A 21,679-nucleotide genomic window follows, 5' to 3' on the forward strand; every position below is an offset into this window, starting at 1 on the left:
TTGGTGGATAGATGGCTAAATGTTGATTGTGGGAAGCAAGGCACCACCGTTATTGTCAATGGAGGTCTAGTCACTCTTTTAGCTAAGTACTTTGATCCGAACTTCAACAAGGATAGCAAGTATATGGCGAAAAAGGGGGGTCATCTCATTGATATGGATGCTATGATTAACAAGTACAAGTGGGTTACTCATAACCCTCTTGACACCAAGTATAGGTGGCTCACCAATGAGGCTAGATCTTTTACTTTGCCTTCTAAGATTTGTCGTTTGAGTGTCCATCGGACCAACTACCTCCTTCCCCTCTCAAAAGAAGCCGAATACATTATCCGACAACAAAGGGATGAAGTTGAAATGCCCTCCTCTTCCATTGTCACACCACCCTATCCTTTCAAGTACCAAGAGTTCAAACCTGAAGGTGTTGAAGCAAGCAAAGATTATATTACTCTTCTTATGCAAGAGATGCACAAGCAAGCTTTTAAGGATCGGGAAGATGCTTACTTAGCCCAATATCCACCCCTCCTTCATTTATCTAGGCAAGGACTACTTGATCCTTCATGTCCTTTGCCTAGTTGGGCGGATAGGGAAGTCTTCTTTCCGAGTGCATCTAGGGGTGAGATTCCGGGTGACGATGAGGTTGTCGGTGATGCAGTTGTTGATAGCATTGATGAAGAGGCTAGTGAAGAAGAAGAAGAGGATGATGAACAAAGTGAACAAGAAAGTGAAGAAGGAAGTGGTGATGAGTCCACTTCTATTGAGGAAGATGATGATAATGATGATATGATGGAAGACTAGCAAGCTTTGGAGGCTCCTACCCTCTTGAGGTTTGTCTACTTCTTTCTTTGTTTTATTTATTTATCTTGATCATGGTTGGAGTAGTCCTAGCAACATAGAGGTCTAACACCTCGGCCCCATTGAGGTGTTCTTATTTCATTGTTCCCACCTTTTGAAAATCCAAAATGACAAATTTAGTTTCATGCATTGCATCTTGTGTGCATGAACTACACCCAACCTTAGGACATTAGAAATAATGTCTAACTCGATTTGAGGAAGTACATGCATACGCAACGGGAGGTAATCTAAATTACGCTCCCCGTCATAAACAAAAAACCATGCATCATGTAGTGTAGATTAGTGTAGCTTGCATTTAGAGTAGAATTCATGCATCATGCTTGTATGATTTCCCATCATTTTGGCCATTGAGGACAATGCCCATATTAGTGTGGGGATGGGGAATTCTAACTTGACTCTTATTCAAAAATCCAAAAAATTGAAAATTTTCGAAAAACCATAAAATTTTGAAAAATTGAAAAACCAAAAACAAGTTCATTTCCTTTGTAGTATAGTCATGTATATATTGTTGTATATATTGTGTTTGTTTTATTCTTGTTCACATTGATCGACTACGCCACATCCGAGATATGAGGATATTGAAGACCGCATGGTATGATCTTTCCAATCTCCTTTTTCCTCTTTATGTTAATGACTATGTGGCTTTATTTTGATTGATGCGGTATAACAATGTGAACTTAGGACTTGCATTTAGTGTATATGTCATATTAGTTGGTAGAATCATTTGCATTAGGATGTTTATATGCTAGTTGTATCATGGCATGTAGTTTGCATGTTAGAAAAATTTTGCGAAACCGTCTACTTGGGAAATTTGACAAGTGTATATAGGCCCTAGTAGATGCTTTTTCTTCTTAAGACTTTGCTTGTTAGAATACTCGTAAAACACCCTAGGATGTGTCATGCTAGTATCCTTTGATCCATGGATTAAGGCCTAGTCAAGAGTACCTTGTGGTGTGATAACTCCTTGGCTACCGTTTATTCCAAGGTGACCCTTGAAACCATGCATCCATCCATCATCCATGTTCTACCACATTTTTGTCATCAAAGGGAATGGGCACAAAAAGAAATCAATTTGAGTTCAATGAAATGAAAAGTGAAAGAAAGTTTGCAAAAAAATGCATCAAATGAAAAGAGGAGCAAAAATAGAACTCCTAAAGCTTCAAATATAAGCCACCCTCACTACATATGGGGTGACTTTGAAAATGTTCAAAAGAAATGGCAAAGAAAGTGTTCTCAAATGTTATATGCCACAAGAAATTGGGGGGAAAAACAAAAACAAAAGCAAACTCCCAAAGTGAAACTCAAATATCTATCGATCCCTTTATCCATCGTATCCATTTTTGTGCATGGTAGTGAGGGGACGACCCTTCTTCTTGTCTAGGCAAGAGGGGGAATTCAGCGATCCTCCAGTGTTTCTAACACCATAGGGAGTCTATTCTTGACAAACGCATTTAACGATTGAGGACAAAGGTACCCTAGCTTGACACAACTTGGAGGTGATTTATTGGTATCCTTCTAGGCTTAGTAGTTTGAAGAAATTGCATCTATGAAGGAGTGTGTACCCTTGAATTACTTTCCTTGTAGATAATTTCCGCCACTTAGATGAGGAAAGTGGCTATTCTTTTGTAGATGCATCCATTATTTGATTTTGTGTGCTTAATGTTTGGATGTGTCGCCATTTTGGCAAGACGCACCTTGCCTTGCAAGAAGGCATCCTACCTCATGGTTGTCTTATTGTGAGTTGAAGGGGCGGAGTGAGACCCGCTAATTGTCTCATATCGGCTATGTTATTAGGTTAGTTTAAATAATGGTCCTAGTCTTTGTCACCTCTTTACTCGGGACGAGCAAAGGTTTGGTTAGGGGATATTTGATGTGACCATAATTAGAGCATATTTAGTCCCCAAATTAGCCTTGTTCCCATGCTTTTTAGTGCATATTTGGGTCATTTATTGTCTTTAGTTCTTTGTTTTGCATATTCTTTGAGGTTTTGATCCCTTGGTAGGAAAGGAGTGCAAACTTTGCATTTTCATGGCAAAACGAGACTAAATTGATTGAATTCAATGACGAAGCATCAAGGAGAGACAAGATTAGAAGGCCTTTGTACATACTATAGTAGATGGGCAATGATGAGAAAAGATCCTTGCATCCCCGAGGAAATCCCCAAGGATCTTATGAAGAAAAAAGGAAGAAAAGAAGAAGAAAAAAGACTGCACAGCAATCCGTGAGTCTTCTCCAGAAGACGCCCGGGCAGAGACCACCGAATCCGCCCGTCCCGTGCTAAAGACGCCCGGATTCTCAGGCAGCCTCATTTCGTCTTCTTCAAGCTTCAAGGAAGGATGCACATCTTTTTCTAGAGACCGAGTCTCCCTAGAGACCGGAGTCTTTCCAAAAAAGACCGGCGTTTCCTTAAGTAGGGACTTAATCGTCATTTAAGCCCTTAGTTAACCCTAATTCATCCACCTAATCCCCACTATAAATACCCCATTAGTCTAATTAGAAGAGCATGTTCTTCTTAGCAATCTTTAGTGTAGTTAATATCAATCAAATCTCTCTTTAATATTGTAATCAACAATTAATCAAGTTTTAATACAAGTTTTATTTCCTTAATCTCTCTCTTGTTCATCCTTTATTTTGGGTAATTGAAGATTATTTGGGTTATTATTGGGAGATTGACAACCTCTCAATCAAGCATCAAGTACTTCTTTTATTCTTTGCTTTATTATTGGAATCATTAGTAGGTATAATTCTCTTAATCCCTCTTTAATTATTGTTAATCACTTTCATTTATTCATCATGTTTCACTTTGTTGGTATGATTGACAACCTTGCTAGCATGTTCAACATGATAATGAGTGAGTAGTTCCTTAGCTAGGGTTAATGGGTAATTAGGGGAAACCAACATGGGGAATGATTCATGCTTAAATTAATATGCTTTCATAGTTTATTTGCTTGCTTGTTGTGATCTCAACTCATGCACATATTATGTTTGATGAAATGTGAGCCTATGAATCCTTGCATTTTTTACCCATCACCTATCTTTTCAATGAGACTTGTAAGACATAAACCAACTCGAGTCTCATTAGACCATGCATGTTGTTGAGTAGGGAAGACTAAGTCGACTTGTAGGTGTTGTACAATCTAATCGATTCGGCTCCGGGACCCAAACTTTCCTAGGATTGTAAGATATAAACCAACTCGATCCATTACAACAATCATTGCTTGCTTATAATTTGAGAACATGTTTGTATGATCAATTCCCATGAATCCCCTATGACCCCATGACACCCTAGTGCTTTTTATCAATTGTTTACATCCCTTTTAATTCATCTTGCTTGTTTACTTTCATTGCTATTTAGTTTAGTGATCTTCTACATCAACCCCAATTGTGACACCCCTAAGACACCACTAGTTGCAATAGAAATCTCATCTCAATTCCCGTCCCTTGGGATCCGACCTTTACTTGCCTCTTTACTAATTGCAGAGTTGTTGGTGAAGTTATAAATTGTGTTTTGGTCTAGGTGCTCCTAACGACAAGTTACCGAAAAGACATAGTCCCGACCACTATTCTCCCATGAATCAGCTACTTTGGGTTATTTTGTATTTCGTGCAGATATGGACCCGAAATGAGTGCTAAACAAGCCAAAACTCGTCCCCGGAGTTGCATTATGGATTCTAGTGAAGTTAGGCTCGGGAATGATCATCTTGGAATGCGCGAAGACGAAAGGATGCATGATTAAGTGATGATTGACGCTGCTGTTCACCTAGAAAAGTCGATCGACTGAAATTCGGGTCGATCGACTGGACAAAGTGGTCGATCGACTGAAATTCTGGTCGATCGACTATTTTTCTTACCAGGCCGTGTTTGCTTAGTTAGTATTTCGGCCCATTAGTCCTTTAATTAATAATTATCAGCTAATTCTATATAAACATAAGCTGAGAACTTTATTAGGGCAACCTTTGACTTTTGCAAAAATATTGTTTTACGTTACTTTGCTCCTTCAGTTTTTCGGATCTAAACTTGTAATTCCTCACCTTCAATTCGGTAATTTCAATCGTTCTTCGTTCTTTATTTCTATCATTGTTCTTTTATCGTTCTTATTGTTTTCGTTTTATGCTTGTTAAATTTCTCTTTAATTCCGTCATGCAATTCTTAGTTTTCTCTTCTACTTTAATTGTTGTTCTTCATTTAATTATGCATAGCTAATTCTCTTGTGCTAGGATTTAGGGGATCTGCGGTCTTATGATGTAATATGTTAGCGTTTTAGGTCTAGCAGTTTACTCCGTCTGATTTGTTAATCGTAGCATCTGATTGCGGTTTGATTAATTAAGTGCACGTAATTATTTGACCATCTTGTCAAACCTTGACCTGGATCGAGAGATTGGAAAAGGCGAAGACTTGCTATGAACAATAGGATACTCTAATTAGGGCGAGAGCTACATTAGAATTCTAGGGCGATTAGTGGACCGAGAGGACCTATTCAGTACCCTTCAGATGGTTTATTGCTGACCGTTGACTTTACCTTAGATCGTTGTAGACCGCGGTGAACCGACCATCCTAGTTGTTTCTCTCTTATTTTAAATCGTTTATATTTACTTTCTTTTGTTTCCGACCTTAGTTATTAGACAAACCCATTTCAAACCCTCAATTTGTGACTTGGACGGACATGAATTGACATTTAGAATTGCAAACAACCTCCCTGTGGATACGATCCCGACTTCCCTAGCTATATTAGTTAGAGACCAGTTGGTTATTTTTGGTAGGTATAGGATTAGCATGTCAACGTTCCATAGAATCAACTCTAATCGTAGAAGTACATAGGTTTCTAAAAAATTGGCTTATCTTAGTTATTGCATTCCAAGAACCAGTCGGGAGCAACTCTCTCAAGGCAACGGGGAGTAGCCGTTCCATAAAGACATGACAATCATGACTTTTCATGGAATGCAACACCATATTTTTACGGTCAACACACCGACTCAAATCAGAAGCATAACCATCCGGCAATTTCAAATTAGCAACCCATTCACATAGAGCCTTTTTCTCTGCAGTTTCTAAAACAAACCTAGATGATATTGGCTGTTTATAACAAAGTTCATTAAAGTCGAGTTTATCCTTAGGGCCAAATTTAGTTTTACCTAGTACATCCATCATCGTATTGATAAGTTGTTCAAAAATATTTTTCTCAATGTGCATAATGTCTAAGTTGTGTCGAATTAACAACGTTTTTCAGTAAGGAAGTTCCCAAAGTATGCTTTGTTTCCACCAACCTTCATTCTTGTCTTTCAATCTTTTCAATTCATGATCAGAAGCATCAACTATATTTGGCAAGTCTTTTACGGAATCCCACAGTTCATCACCCGTTAATTTCGACGCGGCTATGCGATTCTCAGTTTTTCTGTTCTTTAGAAAATGCTTACAATTGTTGCGGAAAGGATGATCAGGTCTTAAGAACTCACGGTGACAATCGAACCAACAAACCTTTTTGCTATTTTTAAGCCAAAAAGATCTATGTTATTTTTCTTGACAATAAGGACAAGCACGGTACCCACTTGTGGAGCAACTGAAAAGCATGCCATATGCCGGAAAATCACTGATCGTCCACATTAATGCAGCCTTTAATAAAAAAAAAATTTTTAGAAACATCGTAGGTGTACACGCCTGTTTCCCAAAGTTGTTTCAACTCTTTGATCAACGGTTGTAGGTACACATCCAAATTTAACGGTTTACAAGGAATTAAGTTAACGGTTTACAAGGAATTCGCCTCCCACTTGAATTTTTTGTACTTTTATACCGAGATGCATGACACTTTGTACATTCCTCAAGATTAGCATTTTCCTCCTAGAAAAGCATGCATCCAGTAGGACATGCATCAATCTTCTCGTGGGGTAGTTGGAGTCCTTTAAGCACATTCTTAATCTCATTAAAATTGCGCGCCATTTCATTATTCTTTGGAATAATGTCACCTATAAACGACACAAACCCATTCGCGCATCTAAGAGATATGTTATTCTCACATTTGAGTGTTACCAACCTAGCTGCCGCTTGCAACAAACTCATATTACTTCCCTCATACACTGATTGTTCGACTTTTTCTAGCATTTTATAGAAGGAAGAAACTTGGGAGTTTGGGGTTTCATAATGCACTTCTTCATCGCTAAGGCCGTCGGGATTGAGTTGTTTCTTCAATATTTGTTCAACATTATCACGTAATGCATTTTCCACGAGCTCCCGGTAAGGATTCTCGCTAACTACGATACTACTTGAACTTCCTTTGCTAAGCATTTTCTCACCCTGATACGTCCATACATAGTAATTATCGGCAAAACCATTCGACCAAAGATGATCTTGAACTTATTTCTTCCCTTTAAAAGCTCTGTTATTGCATTTCTTACATAGACACCTCATTTCACCAAAATTCTTGTACATGCTACTTTGTTCCACGAAGTCAATAAACTCTTTCACCCCCTTTGCAAATTCACGCTTGGGTTTCTTTTTTTCGTCTAATCATTCATACATCCATTGTCGTTCTAATATTTTCATGTTTTTATATATCTACAATTCAATTTGTTTGTATATATGTCATAAAAAAACAATAACAACCCAAAATAATACTCAATAAACATTATCACCAACAAATAACTATTGTCAACCAGTAATCTTTCTTTTTTTGAATTGGGTCCTTATCACTCCAACCTAAACCCATCAATGTACGTTTCAAGTCACTAGAAAACACACACTTGTGATTTATTAATGAGGAAAAAAATTGGCAGCAATTCCCCTCTGTTCTCCAAATACACAATGTAGAATAAATAATTACTCCACATATGCATTCAGAAAACATTAAAGGAATTGTCACCGGGCTCTTTCCTCATTAACAAATCACAAATACATGTTTACTACCTAAGTGACTTGAAACGTACAAAGACAATCCCAAAACGGGGACTATTCAAGAATTACTCGTAATGAGTAATTTTTGAACCGGTACTAAGTCAATATGAACATTAATTTTAATAATACTAAAAACAAAACATACAACAATGACTACTTTCCTAATAAAGTCAATTAACAAAAACTAAGTAACATGACTAATTTTTCATTTTAAATATCTAATCTAATTAACATTAAGTCAAATTATCATTTCAAAAACATTAACATTACACAAAATTTAACACTTCACAAAACTACTACTAACTATTACTAATTAAGCTTCTATCCTAGTTCACAAAACTACTACTAACTATTACTAATTAAGCTTTTATCCTACTTCACAAAACTACTACTAACTACTACTAATTAAGCTACTAACTACTACTAACTACTAACTATTACACAAAATTTAACACTTCATAAAACATTTAAACAAAATGGCTTCTATCCTAATTCAACCTGCATCAACACCAACTACTACTAATTAAGCTAATTAAACAAAAAAATTAATTAAAAGGAGATTAAAAAATACCTAATTAACTTCACTAATGAGTAAAAAGAAAGGATGAGAAAGAAGGTGGAGGGCAGCGGCGGTGACCGGCAGTGGTGGACGGCGGTGAACGACGGCGGTGGAGGACGGCAACAACCTATACAAAGAAAAACAATAAAGACAAGAAAAGGAAAAGGAAAAGGAAAAGGAAAAGGAAAAGGAAAAGGAAAATGAAAAGGAAAAAGAAGAGAGAAAGGACAAACCTGGGGTGGAGATGGCGGTGGTCGGAAGGAGAGGAGGGTGGTGGTGGTGGTGGTGGTGGTGGTGTCGGATTTAGTGTTAGGTTTTGGGAGAAAAGTTGATTTAGGGAAAAATGTTGTGCGATAGAATGACGGGCTATTTCGTGTGTTTTTGAGATTTAAGAAAACTCCTGACGGAAATTCCGTCAGGAAAGTCAACATTTTGTTGACTTTCCTGACGAAAATTCCGTCAGGAGTTTTCAAAAACACCGGATCTTGACAGTTTTTCCGTCAGGAAATTTCATTCAATTATTGCCGTTTGGCCAATAATTGAGAAGAAACACCTGACGAAATTTCCGTCAGGATATTCTGTTTCTGTTCACTCCTGACGGAAATTCCGTCAGGAAAGTCAACAAAATGTTGACTTTCCTGACGGAATTTCCGTCAAGTGTGTTCTATCAATTATTGGTTGTGTGGTTAGTTTATTGAAGGGGACATCTGACGGAAATTCCGTCAGTAATAGTGAAATTCTGACGGAAATTCCGTCAAAATATATTGGCGCCTTTGGTTTTTTTAACGCGACAGTAACCTCTGACGAATTCCGACGGAAATTCCGTCAGTAATCAGTTACTAACGGCATATCCGTCAATTTTCCGTCAGTGTCCCTAATTATCTGACGGTTTGATAATTCCGTCAGAATTTCCGTCAGTTTCCCACGTTATTTTTGTAATGTTATATGGTATATCGTATTTATTGTGTTGTCTTGTGTTGTCTTGTATGTCGGAGGACATGGTGGTTTGATTTATTACCTGTTTTGGAGACGTAAGACGGTTGGAGACCGTCTTGCGCATCAGTCGCCTCATGGAGCTTCCCACCCCAAGAGGGATGTGCACATTAATGGCTTGAGTTACGGAGGGACTGGTGTGGTTGAGACACGACGTCTTGCAGGGGATCCGGTTGGCTTCCGGACCCGGTAAGTCTGGGCATGTCCTGATACCTGTTTGTGGTTATCGGTATGTTTGGGCGTGTCCCGGTTCCAGTGTGGTTGTCGGTATGTCTGGCCGTATCCTGGTACCATGGTGGAGGTTTCTTGACAGTGGTTCATTCATATCATAGTCATGTTGTATGTTAACACACTCGAGTCGAGTCACAATTTATTTATTTAAATGAAACTGACGTTTGTTGTGTCTGTTTTATTGTCACCTATCTCTTTTGGGGTGGCATGTGTTGATCCATATGATATCCTTTGGTCATATAGGGAGCAGGTTAAGTTTAGGTTGTTTGGATAGAAAGCGGGAGACGGGACGAGCTTGATGAGTCACGAGACGAGTCAAGTTGGCTAGAAGAGTATAGATGTCATGAGTTTTACTTTTATTCTTTTGTTTACATTTTATGTAATTTACTAAACATTATATTTATAAAATGTTCTTTGATTGGAGTTTTGAAACACTACCTCAGGAAACCGAGATGGTAACGCTCCAATTATCTTGGCCGGATAGTTAGGGTGTTACAAAGTGGTATCAGAGTGACGATTTAGGAACCTAAAACCAATGAACCAAAACGAAATCTAGGAGAGTCTAAGTAAAATGAACCCGACATGAGTACCATAGATCGGTTTTGGATGAGTAGGCGTCTCATGCCAAAGCTAGTGCCTATCGTCTCAGTTGGACACTACGTGGGCGGTTAGGAGTGTGGGAACCGTTATGTGAATCGTGATATGAATGCATATGTGTTATGGTTTTAGTGTGCATTTGCATATGGCATGGAATATGATCATTGTGAAAGAAGTGTGAATACGTGTGTTGTTACTCGTTATATATTATCATTAATAGAATCGTTTGTGTAAAATGTGATAACATGTGATATATGGATAAATAGAGTAATATGAGTAGTATATCATAGATATGATTAGTGTGTGTTGATATGAGGGACGGTAGTCCCGAATCTTGGCATGTATATATCATATCGTATTTGAGCTTGCTAGTGTCGTTGTTAGAGTATAAATGATGATGGTTATTGGTAGAATGGTTATGATTTCGGAGTAATGTTCCAAAGATAGTGAGTGTGAGACCATACTCAATCTAGTAGAGTAGTACTTGAGCGAGTTGCCAGTCACTCGACCGAGTGGAGGAGTCACTCGACCGAGTGAACAGATCACTCGACCGAGTGGGTCTGTCACTCGACCGAGTGGGCAAATTAAGAAACTGGAAAACTTCTGGATACATTTCCAGTCGATCGAGTAACCTGTCACTAGACCGAGTGGAGTTGCACTCGACCGAGTGCCCTAAGTACTTGGCCGAGTGGGCATGTTTAGCTGAGAAATTCGTGTAAAATTTGTTTTTCTACCTTATCTTTTATCTCGAACCTCGTAACTTCGGCATCGATTTATCTTAAAATAATTCAAAGTTTTCATATTGTGATTTATTGTTTGAATTACACCTTGCTACTCCGCTTTTCTGTCTTCTCAAATTTCGACCATGTAGTTGAGTCATCTTCTTCATTTCGCAATTTGAAATGGTTTTATATATACACATGTTTATTCAAGTTTCATCAAATAATTGCATGACTTTGTTCAATTTCATAGTAATGGTTGATTTTCTATATCATGAGAGTGGTCAAAAATCAGATTTTTACGATAATTGTTTTTCTTTCCCACCCTTGATGAGCTTGGAAACTTGTGTTTTTGAGTCGATAACCAGATTTTCATGTTTGTTGTTGGTTCATATTGAACAAGAAAGGCTTAACACTTGATTGTTAATGTCGGATTTTTACCTTGTATGCGAAAATTTCAATTTAAAAGTTTAACTTACTTTTCATTTTCATGAGTGAAACTTGTTTTAATCGTCTTACAAAGACTACCGTTATCTCTAGTGGTGTGGTACATTGTCTTAAAAATGAAGACTTCGTTGCAAATTTTAGCCTAAATTTGAACCAAGTGAGGAATGTGAACATTTTTTATTTTACCCAAATATCGTTTAATAATATTGTAAAATTATAATATTATTTTTGGAATTTTGTAATAAAAAGATGTGAATAAAAAATTTCCGTCTTGAAGTTTGACAAATTTTCTGAAAATGTTGTGAAAAGTATTCATAAGCTTTGATTTTCGCTCGCGGCGTACTTCGTGTATTCCTTATTATTCTAATCTTCGATTACAACGTTTTGGTGAAGTTGTGCATAAGAAGTTTTTCCGTCATAAAATATTATTTTCGAAAAAGAATGGTATACCTACCCGGATTTTTGACTTTTCTAAGTTATGTTTTGTACTAATCGATTCGTAATGCCTTGAACTTTGCCTATAGTGATACGTACCATCCTATGACGGATTACTTTGTATTAAAGTTTTCAAGAAATTTGAAACAAATGACCTTTATGTAAAGCTTTAGTATAGCATTTCGTATTTGAGTAAAGTTAGGGTAAAAATTGCTTAATGAGAAAGAAAATTTTAAAAGTTGGTAAAGTTGCTAAAGTTCAATCTTGAAATTGCCTCGTCTTTTAAAGTTCACTATATTTCAAATGTACTATTAGGGCAATTTTTTTAGGTGTCGACCATTGATTTCTTGTCCCCTCCATGTTATTTGATTTCCTATCTTTTCCATATCCGCTATGGATTGTTTTAATTCTCATCACCCTATCCATTGAGTTAACCCGAGATCTCCGGGTGTAGAGTTGTGTGTGAACCCAAAGGAGTGTTTTCTCATCCTAGCCTTAGGCATATGTTTCCGACAAAATGAGTGATTTGGACATAGTCGTCATGTTTGATAATTTGGAAACACTAGGACGGTAGTGGAATACGGTCAGAATTTGGATTCTTAGCGGTCATATGGAATCATAGATAGTGAACGTCATTTGAGGACATGTGAGGATGACCTGTTGAGCACAACTCAGATGTTTTGGTTAGCATATAGTTGAATTAGAACTTGTGAAATGATGAAGGAATAGTTGAGGCACTCGAAGAGTTGAAAAGAGAGTGATAATAGGAATTGCAAAAGTAGTTGGGGGATGTGAAATTTGACTTAGGGAATGATGTGAGTTGAATAAATGGTGATAAAATTTAGGAATCTGGAATACAAGAGAGAAAGAGTACTAGAGCGAGAAATGAGTTGAATATTTTGCAAGTGGTAACCCGTCATTCAGTGAGGAATTTGTTGTAAGTTTCAAGTGAATCCGTGTGAGGTGACCTAATTATGGATGAGTTGAGTTCTAATAATCGGGATATACATAATGGTGTATTTGATAATACCAAGTTTGGTTTTGTAGCCATGAGAGTAAGAGTGAGGCATAATGTGATCGTTAACCTAAGTACATAGGAATGATATGCGAAAGTGGTTGTGTCAGACTCTGACCCTGGGAGTGGTAGTATAGATTTTGTTTGTAGAATTGTCTCCCAAACGTTATTGTAAAACGCCCACGGTGTGCATCATGACCTTGTTGTAGTTCTTAACTGAGTAATGATTTTATTGTTATTCCTTGAGAGTGATGAGTGATTAGGCCATTTCCATGAGATACTGTAATGTGTTGTGTTTACCAATGTGACTAGAGTGTCGCACTACGGTGATGAAATAGTATGTTTGTGTTGGTAGTATGCCTTGAATGATTTACTTAAGTGGTATAGTAATGATGGCCTTAAGGCAAAGAACTTTTTCTGAATATGGTCATCTGTCGGTACACTAGTCACCCTTGAAGTTGATTTACACTCGTATGTTAGAAGAAGTGATTTTGGAACGAGCCTCAATCATGTTGTGTAACACTCGATCAAGTGCCCCATTCACTCGATCGAGTGCCACCTACTCAGCCGAGTGACCCATTTCACTCAACCGAGTGGTTTGTCTTAACCTTTGTTTTGTCTGTACTCGGCCGAGTATTGAGTGGTTGACTCATATCTAGATGAGCATGTTGACCCTACCTGGGTAATATTTTGTGAATTGCTTACGTTGACCATGTTGTGTGGCATTTTGGTAATTGATGAAAATCGTTAATACGATATGAGTAGATTAATGACAAAATGATGTAATAATCTTGTGTGATGCATGTTAATTGATGTGGTTACAAATTTTGTGTGTGTGACATAGTGGTCATTTGCATACTTGTGTATCGTGGTCGTTCGTATGAGCGGAGATGTTAGTGATAGATAGGAATGGATGTTGAAAACACATGTGTGATCATGTGGTGGATTTGACGCACTATATGCGTGGCATGGTGTCCGGAAAATGGGAATATTGAGCATAGTTTAGTCATATGACGAGTTATGTTGCATCATTTGGTTGTTTCATAGAGTCTGGATGTTTATGATTGATTTGCATACAGGTGTATGTATCAGATTAAACGTGATATATATATATATATATATATATATATATATATATATATATATATATATATATATATAGTAATAATCGAGTTATACCCCGAGACTGATGCGTAGACTTAGAACCAATTGTGTTGGGAGTTGTCATGGGATTGGGGTTTGGAACCGTGGGTTCGACCTTATACCTTGACGTTTGGAAGGTTCGTAGAGTAGGGTTATATCAATAGCATTGGGACCATACCTGATTTATTTGTGGATTTAAAATAAGTAGGAGAGAGTGTTGAACCTGGAAAATTGTCAATTGTGGAATTTAGTAATGAGTGTATGAGACCGTATTTTGAGGTTGATGGTTGAACTTCGGGACGAAGTTCTATTTTAGAGGGAGTGAATGTAACAATTCGAAAGTTTAGGAAAAATGAAGTATGGAATGTGAGGATATAGTGAGAGTTGTGAGGAAGTAGTGAGAATGGAACCCCGAACTTTGGGAAGAGAGTACACATGGGATTTGAGGGAATAGTCAAAAAGGGAAGAGTGAGGTGAAACTTTGGGGACGAAGTTTATTTTAAGAGAGGAAGATTGTAATACTCCGTATTTAATAATTATATAATAATAATACTTTATTTTATTTAGCGAGTTGGGTTTGAGAAGAAATAATAATAATATAATAATATAACATGTATTTATACACTCACCTATACTACACTCACCCCACATATATACTCCCTTATACCCTATCTACCGAACCTTATCCATTTGTAATCCACCAAAATCCACCATCAAATATTAGAGAGAATCTTAGAGAGAAAGAAGAGAGAAAAAGAGAAGAAAAGGAGATCGCCTTTTTGTCCCTCCGCCTTGAGATCGTAAGGTAAACCGCCTTATACTAGCCTTTATATTATTTTATTCATACCGTTGACCCGTCCCGACCTTGACTCAGCTCTGACCCGTCTTTGACCACCATAGGGGCTGCCGTTGAACACCATGAGAGGGTTTGACCGAGGGGTTTTATGGGTTTTATGGGTTTTGGTAAACCGATTTAGGGCAGCGGTTGTGAGCGGGTTGAGGGTCGGTTTGGGTCTTGTTCTGGGTAGAACTAGGTCTAGGGAAGAGAAAGGAGTAGAGTGGTGGTTGTGGATGGTCGTGAGGGTGGCTGGAGGTAGCGGTTTCTGAGGAAGAAATGAAGGGTGTCGGGCTTCTTGTTGTTGTTTGTTGTTGTTGTTGTCGTGGTGTTTGTTGTTGCCGCTGGTGGTTGCGGCCATCGTGGTGGTCATTTCTGGGCTCGCCGTGGACGGGGGATACGGTGGGGGTGGCTGACGTGGTCGGCTATGGCCGGTGGTGGCTATGGTGGACGCGTTAAGGAGTGGGGACGTGGTTGTGGTGTTGTTGTTCGGGGTGTGTTGGTGTCGTGTGGTTCCCGTGCTAGCCGTGGCCTACCATGGATGGTGGTGGCAGTAGGCGGTAGGGGGTGCCGCAGTATTGGGGGTAGTCGGGTGTGGGTTTAAGTCGGTTTTTTAATAGCTTAAGACGGGTATTAAATGATTCGTATACGTAATTGTATACGTATAGATTAGTATATTTATAGGTATTTATATATGTTTTAGATTGGTATATTTATACGTATTTGTATTATTATCGTATTTTAGGAAATGGGTTTTGTGAGAGGGTTTTACGAGACGGGTCTAGTTTGTGTGACGGATTGCTTATGCGGATTTGCTGTAAGGTAGGTTTATCCTACTCAGTTTTCATTGTTGCATTTATTTATAAAATGAGTCTTTTATAATTCATTTGCATTGAGTGAGTCAGTAATTGGCATGTTATATGGTATATCGTATTTATTGTGTTGTCTTGTATGTTGGAGGATATGGTGGTTTGATTTGTTACTTCTTTTGGAGATGTAAGACGTTTGGGGACCGTCTTGCGCTTAAGTCGCCTCTTGGAGCTTCCCACTCCAAGAGGGATATCCACATTAATGGCTTGAGTTACGGAGGGACTCGTGTGGTTGAGACACGACGTCTGGCAAGGGATCCGGTTGACTTTCGGATCCGGTACATCTAGGCGTGTACCGATACCTGTTTGTGGTTATCGGTATGTCTGGGCGTGTCCCGGTACCAGTGTGGTTGTCGGTATGTATGCGTGTCCCGGTACCGTGGTGGAGGTTGCTTGACAGTGGTTCATTCATATCATAGTCATGTTGTCTGTTCACACACTCGAGTTGAGTCACACTTTATTTATTTAAACGAAACTGACGTTTGTATTGTCTGTGTATTTGTCACCTATCTCTTTTGGGGTGGCATGTGTCAATCCATATGATATCCTTTGGTCGTACGGGGGAGCAGGTTAAGTTCAGGTTGTTTGGATAGTACACGGGAGACGGGACGAGCTTGATGAGTCACGAGACGAGTCTAGTTGGCTAGAAGAGTATAGATGTCATGAGTTGTACTTTTATTCTTTTGTTTATGTTTTATGTAATTCACTAAACATTATATTTATAAAATGTTCTTTGATTGGAGTTTTGAAACACTACATCGGGAAACCGAGATGGTAACACTCCAATGTTCTTGGCCGGATAGTTGGGGTGTTACATCTTGACTGGCTTGGAGCCGGTGTAGTGCAGCCAAGACTTGATTCGTACCATTACCATCGGATGGACCGGGCTGACCGTGGACGCTTCCTTGACTTTCGTTAGTTCCGACCATCTTGGATTGAGGATAAGAACCAACGGCGAATCAACACACAATCGACCATATTGCACACTTACTCGAAGGACTCGTGTAACGACTAGACCCAAAAGGACGTGAGCACCCTTGTGTCGTGTGTAGACCTGTACTCGGGTCGGGCTAGGGGCGGGTCGTGCTCTCGTGATCAGACCCGGGCCAGGCCAGGGGGAGTGGCTGGCTTGGCCGGGCCGGGTTGGGATATGCTTGACCCAGGCCAGGACCCGAGGCGGGTCAAGGGTAGGTCGGCTGACGGGCCTTACCAATTTATTTTTTTTATTTCTGCTAAAATGGCGGATCGGGCTGGAATTTTAGGACCCGGGCCAGGCCAGAGCCAACGGCGGGCCAAGGGTGGGGCGGGCCGGGTCAGCCCGTGCTGATGGCCAGCTCTAGTCGTGTGACGATTTTTGAAAATGTTGATTTTGAAATGTTATCCTAGACAATCATTGTGTGTGATTGTAGGAGTACTGACTCGAAGTGACTTTGAAAATGATTAAGATCTTTGAAATTTTGACACAGTTTCGACTTGATTTTATCGACTTTGCGCTATTTAAGCCATTTGTGAAAGATTTACATTTTACATTTGTAGAAAGGTTTTTGAAAATTTCACCATGTTTTTGTTTACAAAACGTGATAACATAGAAACTACAAGCATAGGCATATGCATTATAATGGTATGTTGAGTGCTTTTAGAAGGTTTTGGCGTAAAGGGTGGGTTGTCATACCAAGCTATCAAACCCTGGTCTGTGGAGAGGTCTGTGTCAAACATAAGTAAGGTCGGTTCCTAGTCCATTCGCTCGAGTAGTGAAAGCTCTTGATACAAACATGAGTAAGCATCGTGGTATGGTTGACGTCAATCGATATCCATCTTTGGGCACAAATAGGAATTTGCACCGTCCATACGGGACGATTGGTTGAATTGGTTTGGTTAAAAGCCTAGGAAGGCTAGCTAAAACGACCTAAGAAGGTCGAGTAATGAAAACTGACAAATGTTTCATATAAACTATTCCCCAACCTTGTTCAAGTTTCACCGTAGGTAACACCAGACTTAGTCTAAGTGTATTCTCCCCAGCGGAGTCGCCAAATTATGGACCAAGCCGCCCACACCGCGCGACATCCTGCTCGTTGGTTAGATTTCGAGACGGCAGCACTTCTCCCACGGAACTTTGGTTGGACAAAGCACGTCATGGGCCGTTGCAGATTTGAAAGGCATTGAAACCAGTGAAAGGTTTGACCAAGCCTGCATTTGTGGTTTGGCAACTAATTTTTATGGAAAATTGGAATCGTTCGAATACTTCATGTCATGTCAAGACACAAAGTAGTGACATGAACACTAAGAAATTCATTACCCTTAGCAATTTATATCTAAAATGACTCTCGCGGTGCCAATGAACACGGATGCTCACAGATATCTGAGTAAGGGGTCAGAGTACGTATTAGGAAGCTCTTTATTTGAACACCAAATCTTGCCCACCTCGATAGCGGCCTCTACTAATGATCAGGGAAGTTATTTATATTCGATATGTTGTCAATTGTATGCACGATGTGCAACATCCATGTTTTAAACCTAGCATATGAATATATACTATGCCGGTTTATAAGCAATTTAGCACTCAATTGGGTCGAAGTTGGATTAGATTCGTTACATATGAATAGCCAGAAATAAATCATACAAGAATAATATGAAATAAAGAAATTACAAAATAAGAAATAAATTACAATGGATATTTGAATTTACGTCATAAATACACTCAAAAGGAAAGATTTGAAAAGAAAAGAAAAAAAATATTTAAAAAAAGATGAAGTATGGAAATATGTCGAATTATAAGGTAGTAATAAGGATAATAGTCGATTAAAGGTCTAAGTAGAAACCCTACGTCAAAGTGAGACGAGTTCAGAGGCATAAGCCATCTCAGAACAGGCGCAACATGAATTGCGCCATCAATTTATGCGGACGTTCTTTAGTTGGATTCTGACTGTAAAAATCAGACTCGTTGTTCATAAATGTTCATTGGTTAATTTACATTGATTATTAGTATATGACTCGAATTGAAGTGATTTAGACAGTATAATCTGTTGATTGACTCGACTGTTTGAGCTATCACTTGTCAACGAACTTACGAAATGTCATAAATCGCTCCGCGTGATAAACATGCGGCTCAATCATCACTAGGTGGTTGGCGGAAGGTGTAGAAATGAGGTAACTATGAAGTATAATCTCAAGCACAATGACAATCATGCCAACCAATCAATCAATGTCACTTCTTATAATTGATTACACAATCAACTGAGCTACCTTATCACGATCCAAGCAAAGCAAAGCAAATCACGCTAGAATGTCTCATCTACGAAGTCCTCATCTATTATGATATCATACAATCAACATACCACACATAAAATGACTAATTGCCCTAAAACCTCCAAGTCACCCAATTAGGGTTTGTGTATCTATAAGCTAAATATCAAATAAACAACGATATAACACTTATTGATAGAATTACGCAGAAAAGAGAGATGTAGAACCTCCAAATCGATCGACCCTAGCCTTGGAAGTGATTAAAATGATTGGAGAATGTTGAACGTAGTTTAGGTTTAAGAGAAATTATTAAGAAGAAGATTAGAAACTGTTAAACACGCTTTTATACTTCTCCAACTATTTTAATCAAAACCGCGAGAAACTCACCCGCCAGACCGGGTACTCGGTCGAGTACCTGAAGTACTCGGCCGAGTACGACCTACTCGACCAAGTTCCTCACTACTCGGTCGAGTGCACCCAAAAAGGTAGTCTGTTTATGGAGTGAAACCTCTCACTCGACAATTTAAGCGAAAAACTAAAGTAACGTGCCTAAGTTTGCGTGAAACAAACTGGTTGTTTAGGCGTGTCCTTAGAGGACGGTTTGGTGATATGACTAGACTCCAACACAGAGCAATAGGACTAGCCTCGATTCAAAGCACACAAGCAAATGAATAACCAACCCCAAGCACAAAGCAATGGAGCTCTTCAAGCACAAAGCAAAGAAGAGATTTTTTTTTAAAGAAAACACTTGGTTTCTTTCTTTCTTTTAACTTCAACAAATCTGAGTTTTACACTTGGGAACTTGGCTTATATATAGCCCAAGTCCTTCTAATCTTAACCACCTATTTTACATCCAAGGGCTACCATTAAACAAGTAAGAAAACAAAGAAAAAAGATGTTGGTCAGCTCCTAGGCAGCCGTGTGCTCTCTACAACAAGAACAATCCAAATGTTCTTCTCTAGGTCTTACATAAGCCTTACAGCAATAGGGACATAAGAGCTACCTAGAAAACACAAAATTGGAGCCTTTCTTGGTCAATATTCCAGCTGAAATAATCCCTTGAGAGCAGCCCCCAAAGCACTTACACAATTGTAAGAATGAAAGCGACATTTGGACCATCCTTGAAAGCGACATTTGATTTTCATTTGAAAAATATAAAACAGCCCCCTTGGACTAGCTTGGCCGACCACAAGAATCTCTTTAGTCCTAGGAGTGTCTTCATTTATTAACTAGAAAGGATAGGACCATTTGGAAGTAAACTAAGGCCGATTGTTGAAAACCGATAAACTTGTTACTCGGTTTTGTCTTGTGATTTCATCCTAGCTCGGATCCTTATTTAAATAAAAGTCCCTACACAAAAAGTCTCAAAATTCATTATAGAGTTGAGACGTGACAAAAATTACCATGCTTTCCTAGACGTATTTTGAGTTTGACCCCAAAATAAGAGACGGGCCAAAACCGGGTTGTAGAACATCTCAGGAAATCAGACGCATCTTGTAAGAGGCATATCTCTTAGCTCATGATGAATATCAGGGCCCACGATATCTCATTTGAAAGCTAAGGGAGTTAAATTTAACCTCCAAAAAGAATCAACCTTATACGTTGAGTAAATCTTGAGTTATTGAACTTTTAGTGCACGCAGGTCATGGGTTGTCCAGTAATGCGCAGTCTGTTTGCATCAGCCATATATCAAGCTATAGAGCAGCTATAGAAGTGATTCAAATTCCATTGTTTAGCTAAGATCCCAAGCTTTCCATTGACATAAGAACAAAGGATTTGCATGAGTATAACTTGAGATATAAGACATAGAAAGCAGGCATGTTGTAAGGACACTTCAAAAAGCGATGAAATGCATTCAATTGTGATCCATTCCTTGGAATTTTTCTTTTGGCTTAAAAATGAATCACAATGCAACAACTTTTGTTGCAGTTTAAAAGCACTCGACAACTTACTCGACCGAGTAAACTGAGACCAGAAAACCGTAGTATTACAATAAAGCCCAGTTTTTCATTATCAACTTTCGTATCCCTACCTATGAACTCCAAAGAAAGTTTCTATAGAATTTTGTAATGAGCTTGGCCACCCTTTATGGAATCAATAGGGTAGCACAATAGTATTGTTCCAATCCAAATATAACTATTGCATAAGAGAACATGTGTGTTGCAATGCGTTCTAAACTTTGTTCAACAAGTCAACAAACATTGCCTTGTTAAGCTTCCCTTCATTAAGTGGAACTCCTAAATACCTGAAAGTGAATGTCTCTTCAGTGTAACCTGTATCACTCAATATAGAATGCTTTATTTCTTCTCGAATCTCACCCATATAGATGTTTGTCTTTTCAAGATTAGATTTCAGCCCAGAGATTTAAGCAAATTATTCAATGAATATGTGGCAGCTTGGACAGAAGAAGTATCTCTTCTCACAAAGACCATCAAATCATCTGCAAAAATGAGGTAGTTAAGTCTCAAAATGCCACACTTTGGATGATAGGTTACCTGCTCCTTCTTATGAATCCTCCTTAACAATCTAGACAACATCTCCATGCTTATAACAAATATAAAGGGTGATAGGGGATCTCCCTGTCACAAGCCACTAGCCCCTTTAAAAAAAAACATGTAGTATCTCCATTGATCTTCACACTAAACAAAGTTGAAGTAATGCACCCCCATCAACCAAATCTAAAATTGAAGTGGAAAATTAAAAACCTTCAGCATTTGCCCAATGAATTCCCATTATAAAGAGTCAAATGCTTTTTTGGTGTCATCTTTTATAAGGCATATATGAGTGAGAGTCCTTGCTGACCATAACCTTTGATCAGAGACTGAGTGAGCATAATATTCTCAAAAATGCATCTTCCTT

The sequence above is a fragment of the Silene latifolia genome, chromosome 10 (genome assembly GCF_048544455.1).
Source record: "Silene latifolia isolate original U9 population chromosome 10, ASM4854445v1, whole genome shotgun sequence".
NCBI classification, from domain to species: domain Eukaryota; kingdom Viridiplantae; phylum Streptophyta; class Magnoliopsida; order Caryophyllales; family Caryophyllaceae; genus Silene; species Silene latifolia.